Raw genomic sequence first — 12,319 nt, 5'->3', positions numbered from 1 at the left:
GTCAGGAGTCCTAACTATACTACTACTAAACTGAGAAAAATCCTAATTTTAAGACTTTCGGTATTCACAGAAGGCATTTAGGAGTCCTAAAGTTAGGACTCCTAACTTCTGTGAATACCGAAATGAGTAAGGGCCTTCTGTGAATACCAAAATGAGTAAGTGCCTTCTGTGAATACGAATATGGTAGTAAGTTTAGGATTTTGTCTTAAGTTAGTTCTGTGAATCGGGCCCGAAATCTTTACACCAAAATGTATTTTTACACTATAAATACTCACTTCACACATTATAAATATAATACTATCTTATTATAACATATAAACATATAAAGCCTGGAATTAAAGCAAACCACACAAATAAATAAAAAGTAAAATATTATTAAATATAACACATACAGCATTGAACATTAAAAGCAACGTTAAACCTAATGAGCGTTTGCCACATACAGAAAGCAACTGCCCAAATAAAAAAAAATTAACATCAAAGAATGAAAACCTAACACTAATAAAATACACCAATAAAATAAACCCAGCAATTAAAAACCAACACTATATAAACAACGAAAATGTATTTTCAATTTACACTTCAACCCTACAAGAAACAAGCATTTGCAATGCAATCGGTCTCGCATTTGTGAGTTAGAGCTATTGGTGTTATGATGTTGTTGTATTTTTACTTATGTTTGTTTGTAGTGGAGTAGATGTATGTTGTTTGCAGTGGAATTATGTGGTTTAATTTGGATTTGTTAGTTGTGAAATCGTGCGGCGTGGAATTGTGTGGTGTGTGGTATATTTGTGTATTTGAACTATGCAGAATGGTGAATAGATAAGGGTGAGAGTTGTATAGAATAGATACAAATTGAGATTGAGAGGGACAGGTAGTTTGTGTATGAAGAGGGGAATGAACTCTAGATAGAGTAGTATAAAGAGTGTGTGAGATAGAGAGTATGAAGGGGTGAGAAGGTTATAGATTCAAAAAGAGGCTGCTCTTGTGTCCGCAGAAGACACCGAAAGAAGAGGAGAGTGGGTGTTTGAGGTTTGATTTTTCGAAAAGTTAAGGTACAGAATCTGTCTGAAAGAGCTGAAGGGAGCCAATTTGAGAAATGTTGGATCAGTGCGTGCATGTGCAATGGAATTCTGTGGACAGTATTTATGAAGTATTAAGTGTAGTGGACTTATGTGTAATGGCATTGTGTGTCTTGTTTTCGAGTGTATTGAGTGGAATTATGCGGTGTGGTGTTGAATGATGTGCTATGGTGTGACATTTTGTGTTGCAGATTGTATGTATGTGGTGTGTAGTGGAATTATGTGGTGTGTAGTGGAATTATGTGTTGTGGAGTTGAATTTTGTGTTGTGGAATGGAATTGTGTGGAGTTGAAATGTGTTGTGTGGAATTGTGTGACATTGAGTGAAATTATGCTGAGCGGAATTATGTTACAACAAACAAATGATGGACGGAATGCTGACAATGCATACATTCTCCCCCAGTCAAGAGATCTGGGTTAAATCCATCGTTCTTTTGCCCACTACACCACCCCAGTTTAGACATGGCCATATGCAAATCAGTCTTGACCCTGTGCCTCATGGGAACAGTCCAGCCCGAACTGCCAAGCCATGTCTTCCCTGGACCGGAATCAAGCATCCTAGGACCGGTTTCTGGCTATCAGCCGTCAAAGAGCGGAATTATGTGGCATGGTATGGAGTGTATTAACTGCCAGCCTTGACCTTTGCATGAGCCTGCCTTTAGTGCCAAGACACTTCCGTCGAGGTAGCCGTGCGCTTTAGAAATGGTCATTACATTACATTATGTGGAGCTATGGTATGGAGTAGATTTATGTGGATTGTTCTTTTGTGGTATGGAGTGGAGTGTAAATATGTTGTGTGGAATAGAATTGTGTGATGTGGCAATGTGTGGAGTTATGTGGCATGGTGTGGAATTATGTGGAGTGTAAATATGAGGCAGATTGTGGAGTTGAATTTTGTTTAGTGCAATTATGTGTTTTGGAGCTGAGTGGAAATGTGTAATGTAATTGTGTGGAGTGAAGTGTAATTATGTGGGTTGAAGTGTAATTATGTGGGTTGGAGTGAAATTATGTGTAGTGAAATTATTTGGAGGTAAATTGTGTTGCGTGGAGTGTAATGGAATTAAGTAGCATGGAGTGGTATCATGTGAAGTGGAATTATTGGCATGGAGTTGAGTGGAAATTTGTGGAGTTGAATTTGATGGGCTGGCATTATGTGTTATGTAGTGGAATAATGTGGAGTTGATTTGCGTGGTGTGGAATTATAAAATGGGAACATGTGTTGATGTAGTGGAATTATGTGGTGTGTATTTGTGTGGACAGGTTTTCACTCATGTTTAGTAAGGCCAACACAGCCTGCAAGATGTGTGCCAGGTTTGTATACATTGTGATAGACTATTGTGAGGAGTGTTGGGGTCACATACTTTACTCTGTGAAGGATAACAAGCTTTTCCTCACAGTGGCCACTCATGGTGGCGCTCCGGGTACAAAGCCCCTTGGCATCCTTTCTCCCATAAGGGTTTAGAGTTGACATAATTGGCATGGGCGCCCCTAACACACAAACATTGTCTTGCTAGCTGTGTTCAATGCTTCTGCATCCGTGAGAAGGACACACAGCCAGCACTGCCAGTGAGACAGGATGTGGCGTGACGACCAGAGCTGCCTCTTTGGAATGGGGAACCAGGTTTGAGCCTAGGCGCTGCTCAGCATCCTGTATTCTGGGCATATCCCTTAATCTCGCCATGCCTACAAAAAACAAGTGTAATGTAACTGGTGCACAGGTAAAGCGCTCTAATTCCTTCGGCTCGAGTTTGCGCTATATTAAAGACTAGAAAATGCCAAATACGTTGGTGTGAGTAGCAGTGGAAACTGATGGGTAGTGCCAGGTTGTACAGTCGGTTTCATGCATGCCACCCAGCACTGTTGGCGCCCGGCTAAGCTCGGGCCCTCAGCTGAGGGCAAGAAAGGGTGCACATGAGAGCACATTTAAAGTGCCGGGACAAAGTGCAGCTGTCTGGTCTTGACAATGACAGAAAACAGGATAATAGCCCACTGAAGTGAGGAGGGGCGCAAGGGTCTCCTCAGGGGTAACTCATGACAAAGGTCTCACTTGCGGGGGGTAGGTGGGAGAGTTCTTGAGCCGCTCAATCCGTAGAGGGTATGATGCTTTGGGAAAGACTTACCCTAAAGACGTCACCCAATCTTTCTATGGTATGGGAATGGGGGGGGGGGGGGGCATTCCGTCAGGGTTGTCCTCAGAAATGGCAAGCTTTAGCCTACATCCGAAAAGCCACTGGCACCAAAGAGAAACGGAACTGTTAGCGCTGCTTTGTACAAAAAGCATTGGCATAGCCAATAGGTCTCGCTTTTGGGACCTTATAAGTGTTTAGTTATCCAGCACAATATTCTTGGTGCAACAACATCAAGTGTTGCATGGCTAAACACTGATAAGGTCCCAAAAGCGACACCTATTGGCTATGTCAATGCTTGTTTAAATTTGGTAAGTAACTACAGCAGTCTAGAAAAGATTGGACGTGAAAAGTAGATAAAATGATACCACGTCAGTGGAAACGCGATCATAATAAAAACAGGTTCTTCAACAGGCAAAGTGTGAATGGTTCCATTCCTGCGCCCTGCTCTCCGTCCTGGCGCCGGAGTAATGTCCTGCTTGCCTGGCACGGCTCATCTGAAGCGCAAAAGCTAAACCCTGCTCAGTATGCATTCTGGCAACAGAACCGCCGCTCTGTCCAGCCTTCGCTGCCGGTGCCAGCAGCAGCCCGATTCATGCTCTTTGCAGCGTAACAGGAGACGTGAGGCATCTTCCCTCCCAACCCTTTCAACTCTACACGTGGTTTCTTACATTCAAGCTAAGCCGCGGTTAACTACAGCAAAGAATGCCTTCTGTGTGGCATGGGCGGCGCCAACTCCAAACCGGAAATAATGCTTTCTCTTATGGAACAAACGGTTGTTTCCATATTTTGATCGGCTGCATAAACTTCGAATTTCTCTCGATTTAAGAAATCTGGACATTTCGCCGTGCAGATGGCAGCCGTGGTAACAAACGGTAATCTTCTGTGTCTGGTGTTGGCTGAGAAGTGTCCATGGTATAAATCGAACTGTTCTCTGCTTACAAGCGAATATTATAAAACATATTTTGCGTGCACATATATCTTGTACGTTAAAGTGTTTAGTAATGCCTGTTGTTTTGTGTTTCCCTTCACAGCTCCTGGTTGTGATTTGAATTGTGCCGGAGGATCTTCATTAGTGGAGATTTCACAAAGCTCCTTCATTAGTGAAAAAAAGGCTGTCAGACGAGATCTTTGGCATGCAAGGAGAGTGTCAGCCTTACCTCGGTCATTTGTAACACAATGAGCACAAACACAATGATTGCAGTGCGGGAGCACTGGGGGAAGGGTAGAAGGAACGCCTGCGCAACATCTGTACTTGTGTGACGTACCTGATGCTCATGTAAAGAGCGCCAATAGCTTCGGGTCATAAACCGGCAGATCACTTAATCTCCCCCTGCCCACCCAAAATGAATGTATCCTTGTGAAACGTAACTGGTGCTCATGTAAAGAGCGCCAATAGCTTCGGGTCATACACCGGCAGATCACTTAATCTCCTCCTGCCCACCCAAAATGAATGTATCCTTGTGAAACGTAACTGGTGCTCATGTAAAGCGCTCCAATAGCTTCTGGTCATACACCGGCAGATCACTTAATCTCCCCCTGCCCACCCAAAATGAATGTATCCTTGTGAAACGTAACTGGTGCTCATGTAAAGCGCTCCAATAGCTTCGGGTCATACACCGGCAGATCACTTAATCTCCCCCTGCCCACCCAAAATGAATGTATCCCTGTGAAACGTAACTGGTGCTCATGTAAAGCGCTCCAATGTATTTAGGGCGAGTTGGCACTAAACAAAAATTGAAATAAGTATTACTGAGGGCTCGTGCATTCCCACAGGATCATGAAGACTTTGTGCGTGTGTGTTATAATGCGGGCATTATCATGGCGCCATTAATAAAGTTCAATGCTTCGTGAGATTAATGTGCCGATGCTGGCCACATAAACAGATAGAACTTCTGCTGCTCAAAGAGCCTCTTGAGTTAAAAATTAATGTGACTCTCTGAATATGTGTATTACAAACAGGGTCATTTGTTACAGAAATCTAGGAACTTTCACAACAAGCAACTGGTGAACGCGAAAGTAATCGCGAGCAAGACGTGCGGCCGCCACCGGAAGTTGTGTGCGCACGCAGGCAAAAAGAAAATTAAAAACAAGGCATGCAGAGAGGGGAGTTGGGAGTGCAATGAGCAAGGGTGTTAAGAAAAGCATTTGTACATAAACAACAATTTATGGTGCAGAGTTTGAAGGCGAAGCGGGCTTGTAATAAGCAGTATTACAAAAAGAAGGAAAAACAAGACAAGCCCGGCGGAGCGTGGCGCGCGCGCTTGGCGGGGGAGGGGGAGCGCTTTCCAGGCGGGGGAGCGGACCCTTTGAAGTGCGATGCCAAACGGATTGCATGGCGGCACGATGCGCGTGATTGTGCGCGTGCTCGCCATGCAATCCGCTTTTGGGAGCACTTTCAGGAGCCCCTTTACAATAGTCTCGCTTCGCGATCGCTTACACGATAGCAAGGCGAGACCTAAAAAGCACACAGATTGAAAAAAGTCGGCTGGTCTCTAAATGAGGAGCGGCGAAAGGAACGTGTCTGTGAGTGCTTTTCAAGACGCGTGGCTCATGTAATTAAAGACATGGCCTGCAGCGTGTAAGCTAAAAAAACATCGCTTGAAACTGCATGCCGCCTGACCAGGAGAGTATTCGGGAGCTTCTCTGTGACACTTCTGTTGTGACCCAAATTGAATAGACATAGTTCTAAAAGAAGACAGACATATCGGCTTTTCCATTGCGTGTTGACCGTATCAGAGAAATGAGTAACAAGAGTTCAGCTGTGCATTATTAGAAGAGAAAATATTTAAATTCTGAAAATAGAATACTGTCAATTAAAGATTACTAAAGTCTGTGGTGGGTGTAGAGGTATTTGGACTGTCTCGTGACCTACCATTCAGCCACAACACACCTACTCCCCTGTGAACAATAAGTTCTCTTTGATGCTGCGACATTTTGAAAGAGTGTTAGTTAACAATTGGCACAAATATGATCGTTCTGTGCGCTCCGCAGAGAGGCCAAGGATTGGATGGACATGGAGCAGGACTACCTTTATGAGCCACAGGCATGCCCTGTGACACAGGGCTCTGCCTTCAGCATACACTCCAGGGCTCTCAATCGGGCCCTTCATGTTCAAATTCACCCAAAACCTGAACAGCGATAGACACCCACAGGCATGCTATGCACGGTATGCACCAGTAAGAGTGATAGGAAGCTTAAAAAAAATCTGGAAAAAAACCACCAGTCTTAAGGAAAGCAAGGTGGGGTAAAACATGCTAAATATATAGAGGGAGCGTGTTGCTCACATGTAAAACGGCGATAATTTTATTGCCTAATTATCAAGGCCACGCTAACGCGTGAAACCTTGCTTTAGTGTGGGGATTCCTAACGCCCATTGATGAATACAGGCCCCAGCTAGGCCCGCAGGGTACAAGGGTTCGCTCTCCTGTAACGGAATCTATAAGGAAGTTGGCACGGAAACTGCAAAGTACAAAGACAGCTTTTATTAACCCTTAAGGGTGGTCCTACAATCCACACAACACTCTTCAGTATTGCATAGAGTAGCACAAAGAACTTGCGTACACGGTCCCCTTTTATGCACAACAGAGGGGCTCATAAGTGGGTGGATACAACATGAGGCCGAAGAACATTACCATTTATGGTCATTTTCGATACTGAATCAATATGTGGGCGGAGCTAACACACTCCTTGAGCCCGCGAAAACATGGTCAAGCAAGGCTAACTGATAACAGATGTGGTCAAGTCTGGGCATGTGCCAGATGGACAAAGGAGCTATTTATAGACTGTTACTAGGCAGATTACAAGAGCAACTAACACAGAGGTTGGACTCTTCTCGTGGGGAACACGTGGAAGCATGACAGTACAAATGGAGTCCGAACTTCGGTCAACATAACAGAGAAAACATGCTGTATAAAAGGGGAATTAATGTCTTTAGTAAATGCTTAATCACATCGTTGTTTCAATTTACAACAGACGACCCTTTCAGCATTTACTGAAGACATCCGGCTTGCTAGGATAATCATCATATATATCAATTATCATCATCTCTTCAACTTCTTTAGCTAGACGTTTCTGGTGAGCAACATCGGCAATAGCTTTCTTATCGGGGATACAAAATGATACACATAATGAGCAGAGTAAAGGACCACACTGAACGCAGGTACAGCATGAAAACAGAACCGCTACAATAATACAGAGACCAGTTAGAACCTTCCATCCCCAGGCAGTAATTAACGCCCAAAACCATCCAGAAAAGGACCAAGTGCCGTTTTCTGTATGGATCTCAGCTGCAATTTTATGCAGTTTATTGATGGCATTATAAACGGATGGCGTATGATCAGGGATAAACACACAACAGCTACTTCCAATAATTTTACATGCTCCTCCTCTGTCAGCTAGCATAACGTCTAATACCATACGATTCTGCAATGCAACAATTCTAGTAATCTGTAATTCCTCCGTAAGATTCCCAAGAGCAGCAGCAGTCTGATTTGTCACAGCTTCTACCACTCTTGTCAACCTTCGGATCTTCCTACTGTTCAAGGCAGCTCCAACAAAGAAAAACAGTCCTAAGTTAAAATCAATATACTGTTGCAGACTGGTATCAGTCTGATCTACATCATCAATTGATAAAGTACGTTTATACCTATTTACAGTCACATTATTCAATAATTTCAGATCCTTATGATAAGATGCGGGAGCTAGGAATACAGGAGGTAATAGAAATGATACATAGCATACCCCAGACCACCCAGCTGGCAGACGGTAATAACCTTTATTCCCACACACAAAATACGTATTATGGGAGGCCAAGAAGGTACTATTGTTCAACCCATCAATATTCAAAACAGTAATGCAATCACTAACACCAACAGGAATAAAACCCACACTCTGGACACACAGGTCCGCTTGAGCTTGTGCTACTTGAATTACAAACTTGTCCTTTCCCACAGTGTCTCTTGTGTTCGTAAAGATGTAGGGAATGGATTCATTGTCTGGTCGGTACTCTTCCCACTCCCAAATTGTCCCATTCGCTTGTGGATACCCATTTTTGTCTTGATGGCATTCTTTATTGAGTCTGAAGAGCAATCGTCCCACTGTTGGTTTCCGAGTAGCAAAAAGCAAAGTATACCATGCTCTACAAGAGCCATTATGAGAGAAAGGAAGTGGTATAAATGGCGTTCCTCCTTTCTTCTGATGAGCTGGCATCATCCCACATATCCAACAGTTCGTAGCATTCGTAGCAACGTGGGTATGATGCAGCATCTGGATGAAAGTGTTATTCAAGTAAGATTGTCGATGCTTCAACTCTTGATACGGTAATGTATAAAAGTAGTGCTCCTCAGGCACCGGAGTTGTCAACACAAGAATCTTCCGAGCAGGAGTTACATCCTCCACGAACCATGTGGTTATCCCAACAATGGCTACTGTCAACATGAACCCTAATGCACAAAGGATTTTCTTTTTCTCCATGTCAAGGTAAAAATAAAACCCAATATCTTCCTGAAACTAAAAGTCTGTCAGAACTCTTCCCCTTGGGCAGCGGTTGATTTCTTCACCAGCGGGCCAAGACGGGTGTCGCTACACTAATGCAGGGCTGATCCCCCCCCCTTGCCTCATCGGCTCTCCGTTTCACTAACCCAAGGGCCGTTCTGACAGTATGTCCCGGTACTGGAGAACTCACTTCCTTGGTCGAAGATGATATCGCCTTCCTCCAGGAGTCGCGTGGTCCGGAAAGAGCTCCTCAGTGGCGTTTGGCTCCGCAGCACGGCCTGTCTCTGCAGCCAAGATTTCTCGTTGATCGGTCAGCACGGCAGGTTCCACCAATCCGGGCGGCACCTTCCTACAGTGCAGAGAGTGGATCCAATTCTTTCTGTTGGAGACTCGCACAGCCGTCCTCGTTGCGAGGAGGACCTGCTCAGGGCCCACCCATCTCGGCTCCAAACTGTTCGTTCTGTCGAAGACTTTCACCATGACATGGTCACCGGGCCGGAGACCATGTCCTTCGCCGGTAGACCGATCAGGGAGCGCCTCTCGGACCTGTTGATGGATAGAAACCAAGTTATCCGTTAACTGTGCCAGATAATCGTTCATCATTACACAAGGTACATCATACATAGCCTTAGGTTTTGGCGGACCCCAAATATTCATTGGGCGTCCGAAGACAATTTCGTAAGGTGTAAGGCCAGTTCGAGAGTGTGGTACCGATCTAATTGACAATAACGCCAGTGGCAGAGCGTCTGGCCAAGTCAAAGACGTTGAAGCTTGAATTTTAGCGATCTTAAGCTTCAGTGTACCATTATACTTCTCAACTAGGCCTGCAGACTGAGGGTGAAACACGGCGTGGAACTTCTGGGTGATGCCCAGGCCCTTCAAGACGTACTTTATAACATCCGCTACAAAGTGAGGGCCGTTATCACTCCACAGAAGTCTACAGACGCCATATCGAGGGAAGAACTCTTTCAGCAGCATCTTCGCAGTAGTCATTGCAGTATTGTCTTTCGTAGGGTACGCTTCAACCCATTTGCTGAAAGCGCAGACCACTACTAGGACATACTTCAGATTATTACAGCGCTCCAGTTGGATATAATCCATCTGCAGAACCTCAAAGGGTGCAGTGGGTGTCACAAATCCTCCTGCTGGAGTTCGAGTACCTTTTCCTGGGTTATACCTCAGGCAGATCATAAAGGTCTGCACCACCCTCTTCGCTGTGCTAGCAATCTCTGGATGCTCCCAGACTTGGGTAAGCAATTTCACAATTGCGGAAGCTCCAACATGTGCTAGCCCATGTGCCATCTGAACCATAGGCTGTACAAAAGCCGTAGGTAATTTCCACCTATCCATCTGCTTATTTCTCCAGCAGCCCTCATCATCCAATTCTCCCTCACTAGCCCATTGTTCCCGCTCTTTGTCAGAAGCGGTCCTTTGCATTTCTCGCACTTCCTCCTTCGCATCATGCCATCTTTCCACCTGTGACTTTACTACATACACGGCAGTAGTACCGGGCTGCATCGCAGTTTCCCGTGCTATTCGATCTGCCAACGCATTCCCTTCTCCAACTTTGTCAACTACTTTCCTATGGGCGCTACACTTAACGATAGCAATTTTCTTTGGGTATGTCAGGGCGGTTAAAAGATTGTGAACTAACTCTCCATGCATTATCTGTACTCCATGTGACGTTAAAAACCCTCTCTCCTTCCAGAGTAGGCCGAAATCGTGCGCTACTCCGAAAGCATAGCGGCTATCTGTATAAACATTCACACACAATCCTGTACTGAGCTCACATGCTCGTGTTAATGCTATCAGTTCCGCCGCTTGAGCTGATTTCTGTGGTATGCGTGCTGTCTCCACTATCGTTTGCAATGTGGTAATCGCATACGCTGCTGAAGTCGTACCATCTGGTAGCTTCAGACATGATCCATCCACCCACAGTTCTCCATCTACATCTGGAAAGGGCGTATCCTGGAGATCAATACGACCCTTTGTTTGTTCTTCAGTCACGAGAATACAATCATGCGCTTTCCGCGCCTCAGGCTGGGTTTCGGGGTATGGCAACAATGTTGCCGGGTTTAACGTTACGCACCTTTTTAACGTAATATGAGGAGCCAAAAGCGTCAACTCATATCCCGTTAAACGGGCGCTGGTCAAATGCTGCATCTTCGTTTGATTGAGCAGGGCATCGACAGCATGGGGGACTAATACCAACAGCTTATGGGATAACACAATTCCCTCGCTTTGGCGTATTGACACAGCTGTCGCTGCAACCGAGCGAAAACACCCCGGTAATGCTCGGGCGACAGGATCAAGTACAGCCGAAAAATATGCACAAGGGCGCTGCTTATCACCGTGCATCTGCACTAAAACTGACAATGCACATCCATCTTTCTCATGCACATACAACGAAAAGGGTTTTGCATAATCAGGGGTCCCTAACACTGGTGCTGAACAAAGGGCCTGCCGTAGTTGCCGAAAAGCAGTATCACACTCATCTGACCAAGGGATTGGGATAGGCGTGTCCTTTGTCAAGAGGGCTAACAATGGCTTAGCTATGTGCGAAAACCCCAATATCCACTGTCTACAAAAAGAAACAAGACCCAGAAATGCACGCACATCCTTCTGTGTGGACGGTCTCGGTGTATCCAGAATTACTTGGATACGATCCGGTGTGAGTGCACGTCCCTCCTTAGACAAAAGGTGACCCAAATAAGTCACCTTTGGTCTACAGAATTGCAATTTCTTCCTAGATACCTTATGATTGTGGGATGCTAAAAAGGAAAGTAAGGATAACGTACTTTTTTCACACAACTCCAGGGTGTCAGCCGCCAGCAAGATGTCATCGACATATTGAATGAGGGCGACACCCTCGAGCAGAGCAAAGGAATCCAATTGTCGTTTCAAAGCCTGACTGTAAATGCTAGGGCTTTCTGTGTAGCCCTGGGGAATCCTACAGAAACGATAAGATCTATTATTCAATGTAAACCCAAAAAGATATCGGCTATCAGGGTGAATAGGAATGGAAAAGAAAGCATTCTTCAAATCAATCACTGAGAACATGGTCGCCGTAGGCGGGACCAAGGTAAGCAACGTCGTGATATCGGAAACCACTGGGTACTGAGGTATCACGATCTTGTTCACTTCTCTCAAATCAATTATAAACCGATAAACTCTGGCATCCGTATCCTTTTTCAGTATGGGAAGGATCGGACTGTTACAAATGTTGTAGGGGACTTCCTCCACTACCCCTACCGCCATCAAATCCTGCACTATCTGTATGAGAGCTTCCTCACCCTCCTGGGAAATACGGTACTGTGGGAGGCGTGGCAACATCGCCCCCTCCTGGACGCTAATGTGGACCGGTGGAATCACCATTTGTCCTACATCAGTATCCGAAGTTGCCCACAAAGCACGAGGGAGGGTAGCTAACAGCGCATCCTCTGACATCGTACACATCCGTTCTGATCGGGGGTAATTGTCATTCAGTATTACCCGTACACCAGCAGGGGAGCAGCGGATCGTAGCCCTAAAATGCTTTAACATATCAAGACCCATAATGTTGTCCGGTGTGTACGGGGCAAGCAAAAACGGACAGGGTGCAGAAAAAGAGTCAACT

The sequence above is a fragment of the Triturus cristatus genome, chromosome 7 (assembly GCF_964204655.1).
Source record: "Triturus cristatus chromosome 7, aTriCri1.1, whole genome shotgun sequence".
Lineage (NCBI taxonomy): Eukaryota > Metazoa > Chordata > Amphibia > Caudata > Salamandridae > Triturus > Triturus cristatus.
The sequence above is the reverse complement of the archived record's forward strand: the minus strand, read 5'-3'. Positions refer to the sequence as shown.